The sequence below is a fragment of the Papaver somniferum genome, chromosome 5 (genome assembly GCF_003573695.1).
Source record: "Papaver somniferum cultivar HN1 chromosome 5, ASM357369v1, whole genome shotgun sequence".
Taxonomy (NCBI): domain Eukaryota; kingdom Viridiplantae; phylum Streptophyta; class Magnoliopsida; order Ranunculales; family Papaveraceae; genus Papaver; species Papaver somniferum.
The window spans coordinates 50,337,577-50,356,369 of NC_039362.1; the positions used below are offsets into that span (position 1 = coordinate 50,337,577).

An 18,793-nucleotide genomic window follows, 5' to 3' on the forward strand; every position below is an offset into this window, starting at 1 on the left:
AGAAGAATCACAATTACAGAGTTTTTGTTTTTCTATAACATTTGTTTGATTCACGGTATTAAACTAGAGCTAAGTTGCAGATTGTTGATTTTGAGAGGTGTTAGAGCATTGCTCGGTTGAACCCACCAAGCGTTGGTATGTAAAGTTTGGTTGTCATATTTTAGAGAATCAAAACTCATTTAAAGAGTCGCTTGATTATTTACTAGAGTCAACTTCGTATGGTTACCTAGAAAGTTATTAGGATATCAGACTTACAAGTATTACATGAAGACTTGAAGAATGTGAAGAAGTAAAGAGCTACAATGACGACATCATCCTTCCTCTTGAGGTTAGTAATATTTGACTTGAACTGTTTCATTCCTAACATATCTTTCAAGTCATGCATATTGAAAACATAACTGCGAAGCTGTGAATGATTATACTCTAGTTAGACATATTATTAAGGAATTATAATACGAAGTATAACGTCTATCTTTCGAACTTCGTATATAAGACATCGACATAATTGTATGAATGCTATTGTGATTATGTGTATGGGTATGGGTGAAGATTTCATCCTAGGAAATAATGTTTTACATTGGTTTAAAGGAAGTACAATTCATAAACTTGTTTTATGAATCGAAAGGGAAATCGCTAGGCCTATTGGTATTGTTATTCTTTGCAAATCTTTGGATTACCAATATGTGTGTTTAGTATAACCACTCATAACTTGTTTATGTATCTTGGTAAAACTATTCACAATGCCTGACTTTTATATTGGTATGCCTTTTATTAGTGAAACCGATCTTAAGTAATTACCTGAGATGGTATGATCGATATTTGTAATTGGTGTGACCATTCCTAGTTATTGGGTAACCGATCCTAGAACTTGGTTGGGACTAATCACAATATGTGTAATCGATCCTTATAGTAGGTTAACAAGTTTTACTAATTGGTGTAACCGATCCTATAACTTGTGCAACCGATCACAAGTAAGTACCATAAATAAGTGGTAACCGATCCTGGTACTTAGTTAACAATGTTTTGGAAACTAATGTGACCGATCCTAGTATCCACTTGGAGGTAGAAACGAAACTTGTTTTGGTAGAACAGTTAAACCCATGAATGGTGATTGAATGTTTTTGATCAATCACATAGTTCCTGGAAATCAGATGAACCTATTCTAAACTCGTTTGGAAGTGTGGAAAATCGGTTCCAAGATGGTAAATATGAAAAATGATTTACCAAGTAAAGATGTTGACATACTTTGAACATGTGCAGTAACTCTTATCTTTTATTGTTCAAAGATATTCCTTAATAACTAAAAGAGAATCCCGGATCGAAATAAATGAGAATCTTTTAATTAAGGTTTTTAATTTTATATGCTTTTAATTTCCAGCAATCAAAATGCATATCTTTAGAAAATAAAAATTGGTAATATGCATTTACTAATTGGAGATTTTCTACTAAGATTTCGGTCAATATTTGGACAGAGCATTTCCAGGAATTATGAAAACTGAATTTGGAAATATATTGTATATCTTTAGAATATTTTCGGTTTTGGAAATTCCTTGGTGTCCAAACTTCCTTAGTCCATAAATATTGAAGTTTGTATTTCGATCAAACTAATCCTCAGATCTAGCAAAACTACCTAGTTGTGTTGTAACTGGTGGAGCCGTCTATTCGGAGAGGAAAGTACCCTAATTAGGCGAAATCTCTTACGACCGCTCGTTTTAAAGACTTCTTTGGGATTCTGAAGCTCTACGAGTACTGTTGGCGGGAAACTAGGTAATTGCAGTTTATTATTAGTTTTCGATTGATTTGGTTGACTAATGGTGGTTGAACTTTGATTGCACCTAGTTTGTTTATGCTTGAGAATCTTCTCTTCTGATATAAGATTCACTCAAACTAGATTGAAGTTTCGACGGGGATCTTTAGATTGTTTGTAGATCTGAAGATGTCTTCTGATAATCCATTGTTAACAGACTCTGTTCTGTGTGTGATTGATCACAAGAGATTTAAGTTGATTTTGTGCAGGTGTTTATTGAAGATCTAAGGAGATTTTAAGACAAAGAAGATTGCTTGTTTGAGTTCATAATCTTTGGTGTGCACAAAACTTTATTGGCTGGGGATCCAACTATAATCGGTTTATCTTTGTGATAACCTTGATTGATTAGTTGAGTAGATCGACATCAATATATTGTCTTTGCGACTAAGAGTATTGATTTCACAATCTAGACCCAACTACTTTGGTAGTTGTATTTTTAGATAGATCTAAGAACCTGACAAAGGAGTTTATTGGGATAAACGAAAGAGCCTTGTGTCAAACTCATATCACTTGTTTGAAATAAGTTGTTACCGAACAGATTTGTTGTTCCTTTACTGTTTGGAATACGAACCAAAGAAATTGTTCCAAGTGCGTGACTTATTGCAAGTTGGAGGCGCAGGGATTTATACGAAACTAGGTGAACTATAGGTTTAGCTGCTTGGTCTCAACTATACGAAGTTGGTTTAGATTTTGTATAGCGACTTAATCATGAGAGTATTCAATTCTGGACTAGGTCCCGGGGGTTTTCTGCATTTTTGGTTTCCTCGTTAACAAAATCTTGTTGTGTATTTTACTTTTCTATTTCCGCAATTATAATTGTTTTTATTATAATTAGAAGTAAAATAAACAAACGTTAATTCCTAATTACTTGATAGCAATCCTATTGTGTTTGGTTAAGTCCGAACCTATTATTAAGTAATCATACTTCGTTGTTGTATTGTCTCGATCTTGTATCCATAGTCAATCACGCAAGTTATCTTGTTGTCGTATTGTCTCGATCTCGTATCCATAGACGATCACACGAAATGTGAACCGATTAGTTGTATTGTCTCGACTCAGTTCGTAGACAATCACTTTCGGATAAAGGACTTATAGGTGGAAAAGTTTTAGATTGAGGTATATTTGGGTACCCTCGTCTTTTCAATTGGTATCAGAGCAGGCAAACACGAAAAGATCTAACAATCGGTGTTTGGTGCGATCCAACCTATAAGAATTGAATCTATGTCTGATTCAGTTAACGTTATGCAAGAGTATGAATACTCAAAAGTTGAAGATGTTATCAATTCGTTGACCCATGATCCAGGAGTTACGAAGATCAAGTATACATCTGAGTTGTTCTCTGATGGAAAAGAAGATGCTGATAACGAGTTGGTAAACTCTTAAAGCCTATAAAATCTCTGTCTTCAAAAGTGTTAATATTAAAGACAGAGTCAAATCTTCTTAAGAATGAGATCATAGATAAAGATATTCAACTGAATATTCTATCCAAAGAGAATATGGATCTCATTGTCAAATTAGAAGCTATTTGTAAATCTCTTTGTCAAGATAAAGAGACACATCCTATGACTCTGACTAATAATTCTGTTGTAATTTCTTCTGATAAAACCAAAGGTCCTTGCTCGACTTTGAGAGATTGTGATAACAAAACTTGTTTGATCACATCCGAAACAGATCATGGTGATGGTAGTTTTCCTAACTACATCAAGTCAGAAGAGGTTGAGAAACCAGCTATACCTACCGATGATCATACGAAATCTTGTACAAAGAAAACTTTGAACCGATTCCATGTTAGTGATCTTAAGGAATACAACTTTCAGTCACTTGATAGGTACTTTTACTTCTTCAAAATATGGTGATAAAAATATTGAAGGAAGTTTCTTGTCTTAAAAAAACTTAACGATTATTCCTCAGTAGAAAGACGGATTTTACCTCATCTCGATAAAGTCAACTCAAAAGAATCAGAAGTAAGAGTTGATAATCGCTTCTGGAAAAAGGTTCTTCCTCACCCATACCGAAACAATTCTTGTTTTGATGAAGAACGACTCCAGAAGAAAGGAAAAGAGATAATCTATGCCAATGGAAACAATCATAAATTTCCGATAATTGTTTCAGATAAGCATGCTGATGTGCATCATAAGGAAATCCTTAGAATGATAAAATCATATGAAATCTCATTAACAGAATTAAGAGAGATTTATCTATCCTGAAAATTCTCACATCAGTACATCTTCTCCACATGATCATATCTTTAGAGTAAGAAAAGATCATTATTTTGGGAGAAAATATGTTGGGCAGAAATTCCCAAAGAGAAACATGAACTATGTTTCTGATACTCACTGTAAGTTAGAAAAAAAGTTGTATCGAAATTGTGCACTCTCATCCTATTTCTTGCTCTTAATTATGGATGGGAAAAGCACAATAAAATGAGAGCACAATTTATTTATTTTTTGTGTTTGTTTATCAGAAAATCTGTGACATTTTATGGATGACTGCAAATCCATATATGTCTACAATTTGTTCATGTTTATCACGATCTTCCAAAAATAGGTTTTATTTAGAATTTTCGAATTTTAATAAACCTTCCAGCATGAGAAGTTCGGACAAAGGAAACTGAATTTATTCTTTTAATATTTTCAGAATTTCCTGATGTTTTCGGTTCAAGAGTTGTCTCTTTTAAAAGGGAAACTATCTCTTGCTTGTATTCTGAAACCCTGATCAATTCCTATTTAAATAACCGAACATGCCTCCAATAACTCGCAGTGTCACAAAGGCTAATAAGGAGGAAGCTCAAAAGGTTAAGGATTGTCAAGGAATCAATACAGAAAGGAAGAAGAAAAACATATAAAAATCATGTCTGATTATGATTCAGATAGTTCGAATGGATCTCAAGATGAGTCATGTTTGTTGGCTTACAACCTTCAAGATCCAACCGAAACCAAGAGGATTTGTTCTGATAGTGTGATTCATTATATCCAAGGTTTTGAAGAAATGAGAACCAATCTCATTATGACAGTTCAACATCAAGATTGGCTCAAAGAAAGAATTGATCAAACAAGAAGTGTTCTTGCTGAACTCAAGGTTCTAATTGAAGAACTTGAAAAACAGGAAGTGGTTGCAGACAAGTCTCTTGAGACATGCTTCAAAATTTTGAGTACTGATGAAATCTCAGTAAACAATAAGAGGACCACTAGAGATTAAGTTATTAATCCAGGAGAATAGACATCAGTTTTTGATTTCTTTCAGTAATTGTATAAGGTCTATTATGAATAAAACTATCTATTATTTATGAAAAAAATTATTAGTTTATAATTTTTCTTGTGATAGTTTTTCGATTACATAGCCTGTGCTTGAATGCTTTATATTATTTCTATGTATGTTTATGGGATGTTTGATTTCGGTTTTCTTAACCTTAATATTCGATCTCATATGGTGTGAACCCTTATGGTTTGGGTGACTTTTGATTTGGCGGGATTGAATTCTAGCCCATGTTGGTAGGCTTTATCAAAGGATCATAAGGGGTTCCGATTGAAACTAATATGTGAAAAAGTCACAATATGTTGAATCTTTTTTGGTTTAGCATAAAAGCATATGTGTTTCGGGGCTTCAGCTTTTGCTTTGCATTAGTTAAAACCGATTTTCAACCTTTCTCTGGTAAAGGTTGGTGTTTGTTGTTGTTATTTTATTTTTTTTGCAAGAGGATGACAACATGGTGAGATTCCTCCCCGAAAATATGCGAAGAAATGGTGAAGAGGATGCGGAACTTGAGGTAATGAATTTGTTAGTTAATCGTTTTCTTGTTTAAGAAAAGCCTGATTTTATTGCATATATTTATTGCTTTTGCTTAACAAAATTTTGGTACAATTGATGTTTATTCCATTATTTGTGTATGGATGTGTGTGTGATTCAATTGTTTCCGGTTAAGAAAAACAATTGATATCTTGCTTTATTGTTTGGTATCAATTGTTTAGGCTTACGAAATTTCGGTGCAATTGCGGTACTATAATGTCTATGTTTGTTTCAATTGCTTCCGGTTGAGGTAAATAATTATGCAAGTTGATTTATTTGGTTTGTATGAATTATTTATGGCTTAACAAAAAGGTTTTCAGGATGAATTGTTTAGTCCAATTCGATTCCGGATAAAAGAATCTAAGTTATGTCCGATCTTAGTTAGACTTATCAAAGTGGAGGTTTCAGTTATTCAAGTCTAATTGAATGCCTTAACAAGAAATGCTAGTTAACTAACCTAGTATTTGTCTTGTATAAAAGCGAAAGGTCTAAGTTATTATTTGAATAATTAGAACCTAATGAGAAAAATAGAGTTAATTATGATCTTTATTTTGGTCTTATCAAACAAGTGATTGTATTTGTAAAATCGGTTTAGCAAAAGAACTAAGGTGCTTAGTCAATTTTTGATTTGCTAAACTATTAGGGAAAATTGCTTCGGGAAATTGTTTCCTTGGTAACATATCAAAACAAAATTACTTTGTAGTTTCAGTTTTGATATTGGTTATCTAAAATGATGTGTGGAACCCTCGTGCTTAACTCTTATAGGTTGCAAGTCTTTTGAGATTTGTAAGATCCTTTCGGTTTGTCTTTTATTTGCTCGTACCTTTGTCATTATGTGAAAAAAAGGGGGAGAAATATATGGAGTAAACAAGTGATTTGGTATCACTAAGGAAAGGACAACGGTTCTTAAACATTATATCTAATGAAAGAGTAAAGCATAGACTAAGGGGGAGTAACATATCATATTGATACTTGTGGTTATCTTAACTACAAAGGGAATAACAAAGACGTGCGGATTGAAAATATATCTATCTTACCTTTAGGTGGAGTATTATCTTTGTTATTATAATGTCAACAGCGGCATTTATGGATTAAATGTATACAGGTTATTATGTTGTTGAAACTTGGAATCAAGCGTATGTGTAATGAATTCTTGTAATTTGTTTATCCATATGATGTAAGAGTTTTGTCACTAAAATTGACAAATTGGGAGATTGTTAGAGCATTGCTCGGTTGAACCCACCAAGCGTTGGTATGTCAAGTTTGGTTGTCATATTTTAGTGAATCAAAACTCATTTAAAGAGTCGCTTGATTTTTTACTGGGGTCAACTTCGTATAGGTTAGCTAGAAAGTTACTAGGATATGAGACATACAAGTATTACATGAATACTTGAAGAATGTGAAGAAGTAAAGAGCTACAATGACGACATCATCCTTCCTCTTGAGGTTAATAATATTTAACTTGAACTGTTTCATTCATAAAGTATCTTTAAAGTCGTGCATATTGAAAACATAAGTAGAAGTTGTGAATAATCATACTCTAGTTAGACATAGTATTAAGGAATTACAATACGAAGTATAACGTCTATCTTTTGAACTTCGTATATAATACATCGACATAATCATATGAATGTTATTGTGATTATGTGTATGGGTATGGGTGAAGATTTCGTCCTAGGAAACAATGTTTTACATTCATTTAAAGGAAGTACAATTCATAAACTTGTTTTATGAATCGAAAGGGAAATTGCTAGGCTTATTGGTATTGTTATTCATTGCAAATCTTTGGATTACCAATATGTGTGTTTAGTATAACCGCTCATAACTTGTTTATGCATCTTGGTAAAACTATTCACAATGCCTGACTTTTGTATTGGTATGACTTTTATTAGTGAAACCGATCTTAAGTAATTACCTGAGATGGTATGATCAATATTTGTAATTGGTGTGACCATTCCTAGTCATTGGGTAACCGATCCTAGAACTTGGTTGGGACTAATCACAAGATGTGTAATCGATCCTTGTAGTAGGTTAACAAGTTTTAGTAATTGGTGTAACCGATCATATAACTTGTGCAACCGATCACAAGTAAGTACCATAAATAAGTGGTAACCGATCCTGGTACTTAGTTAACAATGTTTTGGACACTAATGTGACCGATCCTAGTAGCCACTTGGAGGTAGAACCGAAACTTGTTTTAGTATAACCGTTAAACCCATGAATGGTGATTGAATGTTTTTGATCAATCACATAGTTCTTAGAAATCAGATGAACCAATTCTAAACGCATTTGGACTAAGTTTGTACTTTGTAAACTGTTTTAAACTGATTCTTTTGGTACTCCATAATCATTAAACTGTTTCTGACTTTCTGTAGAAGTATATGTTTACATATGGGAAATTGAATTATACAAAAATATAAAAAATAAAATGAGAAGTGGTTAACTAAGATATTCCTGAGAATGGAAGTTCTGCCGCTCACCACTTTGGTAGGTGGAAGTTCTGTCCTTTGTTGGTAAGCTGAAATTAGTTTGTCATTGATGGACTAAGTTTGTAGATTGTAATCTTTTGGTACTCCCTAATCATGAAACTGTTTTTGTAGTGGTGTGTGAGGTTATATTCATATTATAACTTTCAACTTATAAATGGTAAATGCTTTTCAGCTCTTTTTGTAAACAGGTTCAACCGCCACCTGACAAATAAGTTCTTTCCACTAGGCGTAATATGGAGGTTTATTCTTTTGGATCACTTTTATAGTTCTATTTGCAGGTTCTTATAAATGTAGTGACATTGAATTTGTTTTTTATCCGGAACATTTGATTCTCTGTTTTTCTTTCTGTGATTCTTCTTTGCTCTGTGTGCTCTAGGTTTTTATGTTTTCTGTATTGACATGGTTTTTTGTTTTGTGATTTAGGGTTTTTTATTTTGTTATTTAGGTAGAATAAAACATATGATGCAGGGGAATAAAAGAAGGTAAACATTTAAAAACCCCATAATTTTATTTTTAAGTTTTTTTTTTCCTTTCTTCTTTTTGGTTTCTTTTCATTATTGGTTTAGGTTGATGTTTTTAGTTTGATCCATTATCTCTTCTAAATTTGGTTAGAGGCAGCACCACCATCACTACCCAGACCTATCACTGCACCTTTCCTTTTCTATTGCAATCTACATGATATTTCTATTACTAATATCTCTACATGATATTGTTTGAAATGCTTGGGTTGTTAGGTCTATCAACCATTTGGTGTTAGCTAGAGGTTGTGCTGAAAGGATTAGTTTTTATACTCTGTTTAATTGGTGCATGGAAGCATATCCCCAGAAACACTTGAATAATAAATCACTTTGCCTAGGCTTTGGAACTTATTCAGGTATTGCTTTTCACCACAGGTTTTTAATTGATGTCATTTTTTTCTTTGGTCTCTATAGTAGTTTCTTTTATTCATGTATTTTGTTTATGGTGATTTATGTTTAAGTACTGTAATGGAATAATAGTAAATTAAAAAACATTATGTCAAAACTGAAATTGAAAGGATTTTGCAGACTTCAAAGGAGGTGTTCTCAGATGCACGTTACTCCAATCAAGTTTTAGAGATACACAAGGTGGTTTATCACTGAACATCCGTAGGTACTTCTGCTGATGTTTCTTGAGTAAGTTTTGTAAAATTATATGTGCTTATACCACATGACAATTGTGTCAATTGCAGATGTAGATAATACAGCCTGGACTAGATGTATATTTTTCTAATTAATAACCAAGGTGTAAGGGTTCCAGGTGACACTGACTGCGCAAGGGTAATCAGTGTAAGCTCAATTTGTGCGCTTATGTTAATATTATTTCTCTATCAACATGAGTTTGTGGTACTTCGATCCTATAGGCTAAGTTAACTCTCAAGAACTGAGGACCGAGGCAAGCCCATCTAGTATGGAGTATAACATAACTGGGTAAATGAAATTCCCTGCGTTAAAACAAATGTTAGCTTTGCTTTATTTTCTATATGTAATTGTTTTCTTGCTATGGTTAAACTATAATATAAAGTCAGCTGATGATTTCATTTGTGTTCTTATTCTTTATGATTAATCAGAAAAAAAAGGGATTAAGAGAAGGCTAAGGAGAAGGAATTGAGTGATTTATTTATGATTACTTTCTTAAAATCAGTACCTTCTGTGCATCAAAAGCACTAGCATTGTAGGATCAGAATTTCGCGACAACGATACGCTCGCAAAATGCTTAACAATGCATTACAAAAATGTCGCAGAGCACTTTGAGAAACAACACAATAGGTGATATTAGCTTAAACTTTGCGAAGATTAGAAGATCTGCGAAATTAACATTTGTAAGCTTGCGATATCATCGCAAGCCAGATTCGAAATTAGGGGAAATCTTAGCTGTATATGAGCTGTCACCCACTAGGTATCATCCTATAGAAAGAGAAAGGTAGGAGAGAGAAAAGTAACTTGTATTATTATTATCTTCTTATTCTTACCCAAAAACCAGAGAGAGGGAGAGAGCTCCAAATACTCATTAATGGAGTCTCAATGTAATTCATATGTAATTCAATGATCATAGTGAAACCTAACCCCGTGGATGTAGATCAAATTGATAGAACCACGTAAATCTTGTGTCTTATTTTCTATTTTCATTATCTTTATCTTTATTTTCATATCAAATAAGTTTAGATCTAGAAATTATAGTCATGATAATACAAGGGGTGTGTTGTAGGATTTCCTGCAACTACATTTTGGCGCTAAAAACAAGGAACGAGTAAAGGATTTATCCTTCCTGTAACTTGTTGGATCAAGAAATTTTCATGAAGATTAGCTATTGTTCATATTTTTCTAGATCTACAACGTTTAACTTCAAAAATGGAAATTTCATGGAAGAAATCACACTTTCAGGGAGTAAACATCATCAACAATTCAAAGACATGAAAAGAGTGAGAGAAAAAATTAGTTGTTGTGGTGAAATTTAAGGAAAAAATGGAAGTTTCACTGGAAGATTTTCATGTTCAGGAGAAGAAACAAGGGAAAGACGAAGATAAGATAACAGGCAGGCGCTGTAATTTCTGTCACAAACAGAAATTCGCACAAATGGTTCAAGGCTGAGCGAACAACAAATAGGTCACGGTTCGAATTCGTAGAGACACATATTTTTCATTTTCTTCTCATTTGCATGGGACAATAAAAGAGTAAGGAAAAAAGTTATGCGTTAATTTCTCAGAGAGGTTCTTGCACAATTGGTCCAGAGAGCAGTATGTGCGTTCGTGGTCGCAAGTTCGAATTCTCCTGCGAACATAGTTTTCTTCTTTTTTACAGAAAGCGAAAAAATAATAATTTCGCAATATTGTTTCATTATTTCGCAAACAAGAGGCAACACAATTGGTCATCTGCGAAGTTAATGAGTTCATGGTCGTGTGATCAAGTCCCAACACATGCGTATTTTTTCGCACAGAAGATGATAATTTCACAGAGATATTTCGCAAAGAAGAAGCTTACACAGTTGGTCAGAAGGCATGAATGCAAGCAGCAGGTCGCGGGATCAATTCTTGCTTCTCGCATGTTTATTTTTATTACGCGAAATTTATACAGAATTATCTCTCACACAGTTGGAATTTGATTACTTCGCAAGAACTCTGATTATTTCGCAAGAGAGGGTTAGCATAGTTGGTATGGTGCGAGAATATGCAAGTAGCAGGTCGCGGGTTCAATTCTTGCCTTTCACATCTGTTTTTGCTAAGCGACACTTATACTTCATGCAACGTATTTTTCGCACGAGATTGATAACAACAACGAATCACATAAAAGCTAAGTACCACTTTCCTTGAACATTTTACTTTTACAGAAAATAAAAGATTTTTGATTTGATTTACAAAGAGCGATTCAATCGCACGATTACAAAGATTTCAAGATCTCAAAGATTATAAAGATTACTAAGATTTCAAGATTACAAAGACTTCAAAATTACAAAGATTGCGAGATTTCAAAATTACAGAAAACTGAGAAAATTCAATTTATATGTTTCTCTAGAATATTTCTTTTGCAGAGAATAAAAAGATTTTTGATTTGATTTACAAAATGCGAAACAATCGCAGAATTACAAAGATTTCACAATTACAAAGATTTCAGAATTATAATGTATTAGAATTTCTCTTGAGTATTTACTTTGCTTCAAATGATATGATATTATGAGAATGAAAGAGTGGATGAAAGAAATGACAGAACTGAAAAGATGAATGAGAGAATAAAGAAACGCGAACATTTCGCAGAAACAAAGAGACGCGAAAATTTCGCAGAAACGCGAATAAAATTTCGCAGATAGGGGCGAACCTTTATGGCGTACACCCTAGTTCGCGAATACAATTTCGCAAGAGGAAAATGTAAGACCTAAAGTACGTCATATAAGGGGGTACCTGTTGCATGGCCCAGGGAAAGGTTACACCGCCCTGGAACCTGAGTCATGGAGACTTGGGGTCAATAAAGCCCATCCGAGAGAGGCACCTTGGATTCTCAGCTTAAGCTTATGACTTAGGTTGGGCGACTAAGGTAATAAGGACTCTCCCAAGGAGTGCAGAATATGATCAAGGCGCCGAGGTACACGGTTGAGTCAAGAGTGCCAGGGGCGTCTGGAGCGTACCTTTCCATTATTGACAAGTCTTGTCTTATACTGCACTCGGCCCGAAGAAAACCCCACTTAGGGTGCAGTCTCGTAACCATAAGATCTATAGGTAAAGGGACAAGAGGCTGCGAAAACAACTGGTTGTTGTTAAGACCGGATGGGAGGAGCTAACCTTGTATGGTAGAAGTACGCCTCCTTGAAGGGGAAACCATGGGGGAGATAAGGACGACACCCTCCATTAGGGAGCTGATAAGTGTCTTAAGACGCAAATGTCATGAGGCTTTTTACTCGCAAGGGTATTAAGGCTTGTCATATTTGTGCGACAATCCTGAAGAGGAAATAATACTAGAGAAAAAGATAAGACGAGATCAATGGGTCAGTACATGAAAGTGTAAGGACGTCCTGCGATTTCGTCGCAAGACGACAATGTCATGGGGCTTTATTTTCGCAAGAATATTTAGGCCTGTCATATTGCCGCAACAATCCTGAAGAGGCAATAATACAAAAGAATAAGTTAAAGCAAGATCAATGGGTTTTTGCATGAAAGTGCAAAGACGTCCTGCGATTTTGTCGCAATGACAAGAGGTGGCAAAATAAGACCTTTAACTAGGAAGGCAAAATAAGACCACAGAAGAGGGTACACAAATAAACTTGCGAAGATGATTATATGTAAGCAAATAAGCTTGCGAATATGTATATGGAAATGAAACTGAGGCAGTGAAAATGCCGCAGACTTGATATTATGATATACTGTTATGAGATACTAATAGTGCAGGAAAAAGGAAAGATGAAACACAAGTAAGAACTTGTGAGGAACAATAACTACACGAAGAGGAATGCATACACTAAAGAAAAAGCCAGAGAAATGGAGAATGAAGGCAATTTAAAGCTACATCAATTTTAGCGTGCAAAATGAGCTAAGTAACACAAACATTAGCTATACATTGCAATAGATAAGCATTCTCATCATACAAGCATCATACTCGCATCATAAAAGCATTGCATAAGCAATTCATGGCATAAACATCGCATACACATTTCATAACATAATCATCACATGAGCATTATGTTCGCATAAGTACTTTACAAAACTGTACGGAATAATATTGCAGAATTTCGCGATAATATCGCAGAATTTAGCAGAATTATTCAGGATTGTTCAGAATTTCACAGGATTATTCAAGAATTTCGCAAGATTATTCAGAACTTCACAGAATGATTCAGAATTTCGCAGAATGATTCAAAATTTCGTAGAATGTGTCAGAATTTCGTAGAATATGATTCTTCCGAATGATGTGATTATCTCGCTCAATTATTTCGCACAATTATAAGCAACTTGAAGAGATTATACTATCGCACGAGCACAAAACATGAGACAGAGGCAAGATAAGAATGAAGAAACAATTCGCACATTCAACATTTTCTCAAGGATTCTACCCTCATAGATAAAGAACAGAGGCAACTATGGATTACCAAGAAAACATTTTATGTTCTTTATCTTCTCGACAAGAATCACCAAAAATGGAGTAATAATTTCGCATGAATAGAGGCAATACTTATTATTCTCATTCAAGGACGGATACTTCTTATATTCCGAGGATTGAATACTTCTTATACTTCTCAAAGGATACTTCATACTTCTTATATATTTCGAGGATTGAGTACTTCTTATACTTCTTCAAGGATACTTCATACTTCGCATACTTCAAGAGATGATACTTATTATTTACTTCGCAACGCTCCGGAACTTCACAAAAGAATAAAAGCAAGTACGTATTTTTCAAGTCCAGTATTCTTTCGCCCGTTTCTTCATCAACAAAGATCAAAGACTACTCCAACAACACGTATCTCTCTCCAACAACTACAACAATGGATTTTTTCCTGAAGATTGCTCTTCAAGCAATATTCAAGAAAAAAGAGGCAAGATGTAGGATCAAAATTTCGCGACAACGATACGCTCGCGAAATTCTTAACAACGCATTACAAAAATGTCGCAGAGCACTTTGAGAAATGACACAATAGGTGATATTAGCTTAAACATAAGAAAAATGTAATAACTTTTCAAAGATTAGAAGATCTGCGAAATTAACATTTGTAAGCTTGCGATATCATCGCAAGCCAGATCCGAAATTAGGGGAAATCTTAGTTGTATATGAGTTTTCATCCACTAGGTAGCATCTTATATAAAGAGAAAGGTAGGAGAGAGAAAATTAATTTGTATTATTATTATCTTCTTATTCTTACCCAAAAACCAGAGAGAGGGAGAGAGCTCCAAATACTCATTAATGGAGTCTCAATGTAATTCATATGTAATTCAATGATCATAGTGAAACCTAACCCCATGGATGTAGATCAAATTGATCGAACCACGTTAATCTTGTGTCTTATTTTCTATTTTCATTATCTTTATCTTTATTTTCATATCAAATAAGTTTAGATCTAGAAATTATAGTCATGATAATACAAGGGGTGTGTTTTAGGATTTCCTGCAACTACAAGCATGGTATAGTTCATTTGTGTCAGGCTGATGATATTATTTGCATGAATTGTTTATGATTTCATTTACCAATTTTTTTGCCACACTTTCATTCACCAGTTATGACATCTTCAAGGTAACTTTTTCTCTTTCAACTACTTATTTTCAGGGTTCCTTTTGCATCCTTCAATGAATTCCTTGAAGAATTTGAATCTCGAATGATGCCGACTAAGATATCAAAGTTCCACTACTCCATCACGGTTTTTCCTGAAATCAAGTGAAACTCATGGAATTCTTTTGGTTTAAAGTATGTAGACCAGTAATTCTTCTTTTAAGATTTACTGTTTGAATACGGTTTCAATTTTGTTTTTGCGCTGGAATTATTATGCCCTCTCTCTTTATAAAATTCATGCAAATCTATATGAAAAGAGAGTAAACCTAAAACATGCTCGCTACTACCCGTTAATAGCAGTTACTTATTCACCAAAACTCAACTTTAATGCTTGATCCACTACGACTACTTGGCTAGCCTCTAATAAAGTCCAATTCAAGGTAGGTAAGGTATATATATTATATATAATAATCTTCTACTTCTTCTTTGTTAAATGTCTCACATTACTATATATATATGATAAAAATTACAATCGAACAACCAAGGTTTGAATATTAGTTTTTTGTTGATTTTCTTAAGATCTTGATTGTATTCTATGATGGCCACTATGTGTTACTTTGGCATTGATTGGTAAGGAGTAATGTTGATGTTGATATTACAGAAGCAGGTAAAGGGAGTACAACACCAGCAGCACCTCCTGTCTTCCTTTATCCTATTCGGTTTCCTCTCTGTCAAGATTCCCTTTGGTGATAGACATGTAAGTTTCACATCGGTTTCATTGTAATTCTTATAAGTAAGTTGACTAAAATAGCTTGACTATGGTGTTCCTGATAATTAATAGCAATGTAATTTTTGGGTTGACACTCTAGCTAGGCCAGCTTAGTTCTGCTTGATTTTATTATGTGTTTTTAAATATTGAATCACTTCAGCTGGGAAATTTTAAGGAATCTTAAATGCTTTGTATGTACTTACATCAAAAATTGTTCTGGCCATTTCTATTGGGTTGTTATGCATGTGTACTATAGAAGGCCCCTGATGCCAAGCCATCTTGAAAGGAGAAGACTTGAAGTTAGCAAAATTGCATTAATTGTTGAACTACTCCTTCTTAGAAAAGTAATTGAAAAACATCTCATTTTGCAATTAATGGTGGAACTTTCTCATAATGATAATTTGATTTCAAGATATGGAAATGTTTCAGGTTCTACTTTATATGCATAGATGCCAAGCCAGAATTTCTAAAAGGTAATAAGTATCTGGTTCGTCATGAATTTGAGGGTTTTATGATAGTGCTACTTGCTGTCTTAGCTCAATTGGTAGAGCGCATGGTTTACAACCATGTAGTTGTGGGTTCAATTCCCACATATAGCACAAAAATCATGTGATTAGACATATATAACGACGAATTATAAATTGTTTGGATAACTTTCCCTTTTGAAACCAGAAGACTTTTAGAACTCATTAAGGTATGGCTCACATAATCATGGTGTTTAATTATGACATGAATTAGCATACATTAGAGATGTTTTCCGCAGTGAGGTATGTATCACTTAACATATATATGGTGTTTAATTCTAACATGAAGTCACATAGATTTCCATCAAAAAAAAAAACTTAGTTCACACATTATTCAATGATAACAACAGTTGTGAATATGTTTGTATTGGCTAACAGGAGTAGTTTACTCTCCTGTTTGCAACAGGCGGCTGACCAGCAGCTATGCCACCGAAGAACGACTTTCTCCAGTTAAGATGGAAATATGGAAGCTATAAAACCACGATATCATTTATAATTAGCGCAGAAGAATGACTAGCAACTCATTTGTCGGGAAATTCCGATATCATTTATAGCTCCAAAACTTGCATTAACAAATATATGTCTACCTGAAGTTCAACTATAAAACTACGGTCTAGCAGTCATGACGGAAATATGGAAGGACTTTTCAGAAGTAATTACAAATTCAGATTTAACAATTGGTCATGAAAACAAAAAATTACGAAACATAAATTTTGATACATTCTTTCTTTTAGAATGAGTTGTCTCATACTTAGGCCTGCATAATTTCAAATGATTCAACATACATTCACTGTCAATGCGCCTGTGAATGCATGAAATTGGAAGGCTGCTGCAAGTGTACAGGACGTGATTGTTGCAAAGAGTTGGAGATGGGTTTGAAAGTTGAGGTAGAACACGAGGTATACTTAGGATTTATGAAAGTGGGTCAAAATAGAATAGTAGCGCAACTTTGTTACCTTTCTTTAGATTCCTTTCTTTGAATAGTAGGCCTGATAAGAACCATATTCTGATTTCAATTCGGAGAATATCAAACAGTATTTTCCTGAGAATGGATAGCTAATCCGGAGCCTAAAATTAATTATAAAATTTCTTTATGAACCGTGGAAAAACACCATTTAGAAACCGCCCAACTTATCCCTGAAATAGGACCCCCTGTTTTTAGGGTAAACGAAAAAAAGAATCAACTAAATTTTTTTTCATTATTGATAAAAAAAAAGCATTTTTGTTGATTAGTTTCTGTGGTTCTTTATCCCATATTAAATAAAATAAGTTGTTTGTTTTACCGCTGAAATATTGAAAATAGATACTGAAAAGCAAGTAAATAATTCTGAAACATCTGAAATGAAGTTAATCATGTTGTTTAAAGCATGGAATTTCTTTTTTTTGGTCAAAAACAAGCAAGAGGTAAAATATCACAAAGAGAAAATGTACCCATCAAAAAATGTTTTTTTTTGCGATCGTCAAATATTTTGTTAAAGCGCCCATAAAAACCATATTTTGATTTCGGTTCAGAGAATATCAAACAATATTTTCCAGAGAATGGATAGCTATTCCGGAGCCTAAAAATAATTAGGAAATTTCTTTATGAACCGAGGAAAAACACCACTTAGAAACCACCCAACTTCCCCCGAAATAAAGCCCCCCTGTTTTTCCAGGGAAAACGAAAAAAATAATCAACTAAGTTTTTTTCATTATTGATAAAAAAGCATTTTTGTCGATTACTTTTTGTGGTTTTTTATCCCACATGGATGTTGAATAAATAAGTTGTTTGTTTTACCGGTGAATTATAGAGAATAATTATGAACCATATGAAATGAAGTTAATCATGTTGTTAACTAAACTATAGATAATTATTTCATTTTTTTTAGCCGAAAACAAGCAAGAGGTAGAATATTACAAAGAGGAAACGTACCCATCGAAAAATGATGGTTTTGTGATTGTCAAATATTTTGTTAAACTGCCCATAAGAACCATATTTTGATTTCGGTTCAGAGAATATCAAACAGTATATTCCAGAGAATGTATAGCTAATCCGGAGCCTAAATTTAATTAGGATTATTTTTTATGAACCGTGGAAAAAGTCTACTTAGAAACCGCCCAACTTATCCCCGAAATAGGACCCCTGTTTTTTTCTGGAAAATAGGCCCACGGGTATGTGTGTGGACGGTTTTAATTAGGACACCCAGACGGTCCGTAAAGAATGATCAAAATAGCTACGCTTTCTGAAAGGTCTGGCTGATCATAAGTAAAATAGCTCGACATCATGTGACACATACCTAAAGCTTAACATAACCCAACCGTGAACTATTTAAATACGTCAAACTTCTTTTACTGTTTGTTTGGCAAGGTCAAAGTGACTCCTAAAGGTACTGTTATTATCAATCAATAGTAATTTTGTTGTTTATTTTATAGATGCGTTGTTATTGTATACAATTCACATCTGGAGCTTCGATAATTGTTTAACTTGCCAGGTGACACAGTTTAATATAGCGGACCTGCGGCAAGAGCATGATTCTCTTAAACTTGGTAATATAAGGTCCTTAGGCCAGCGGAAACGTTGTGTGAAAAAGACAACAACAACTCATTCAAAGTAACATACATCCATAACAACATTCCCATACAATCTCTGCAGAAGTTGATCATCCAATTTTACATGTCTCATATCCACAATTCAATATATAGTTTCGGTGTTTTCATGTAGATGTGTTCAT

General features: G+C 33.9%; 1 non-coding gene across 1 annotated transcript; it reads left to right on the forward strand.

Moving 5' to 3' along the window:
• The first annotated feature begins 16,084 nt into the window (after nt 1-16,084).
• TRNAV-UAC lies at nt 16,085-16,157 on the forward strand. Its single transcript has one exon. It is a non-coding gene; the product is annotated as a tRNA-Val (tRNA).
• The last annotated feature ends 2,636 nt before the right edge of the window (nt 16,158-18,793 follow it).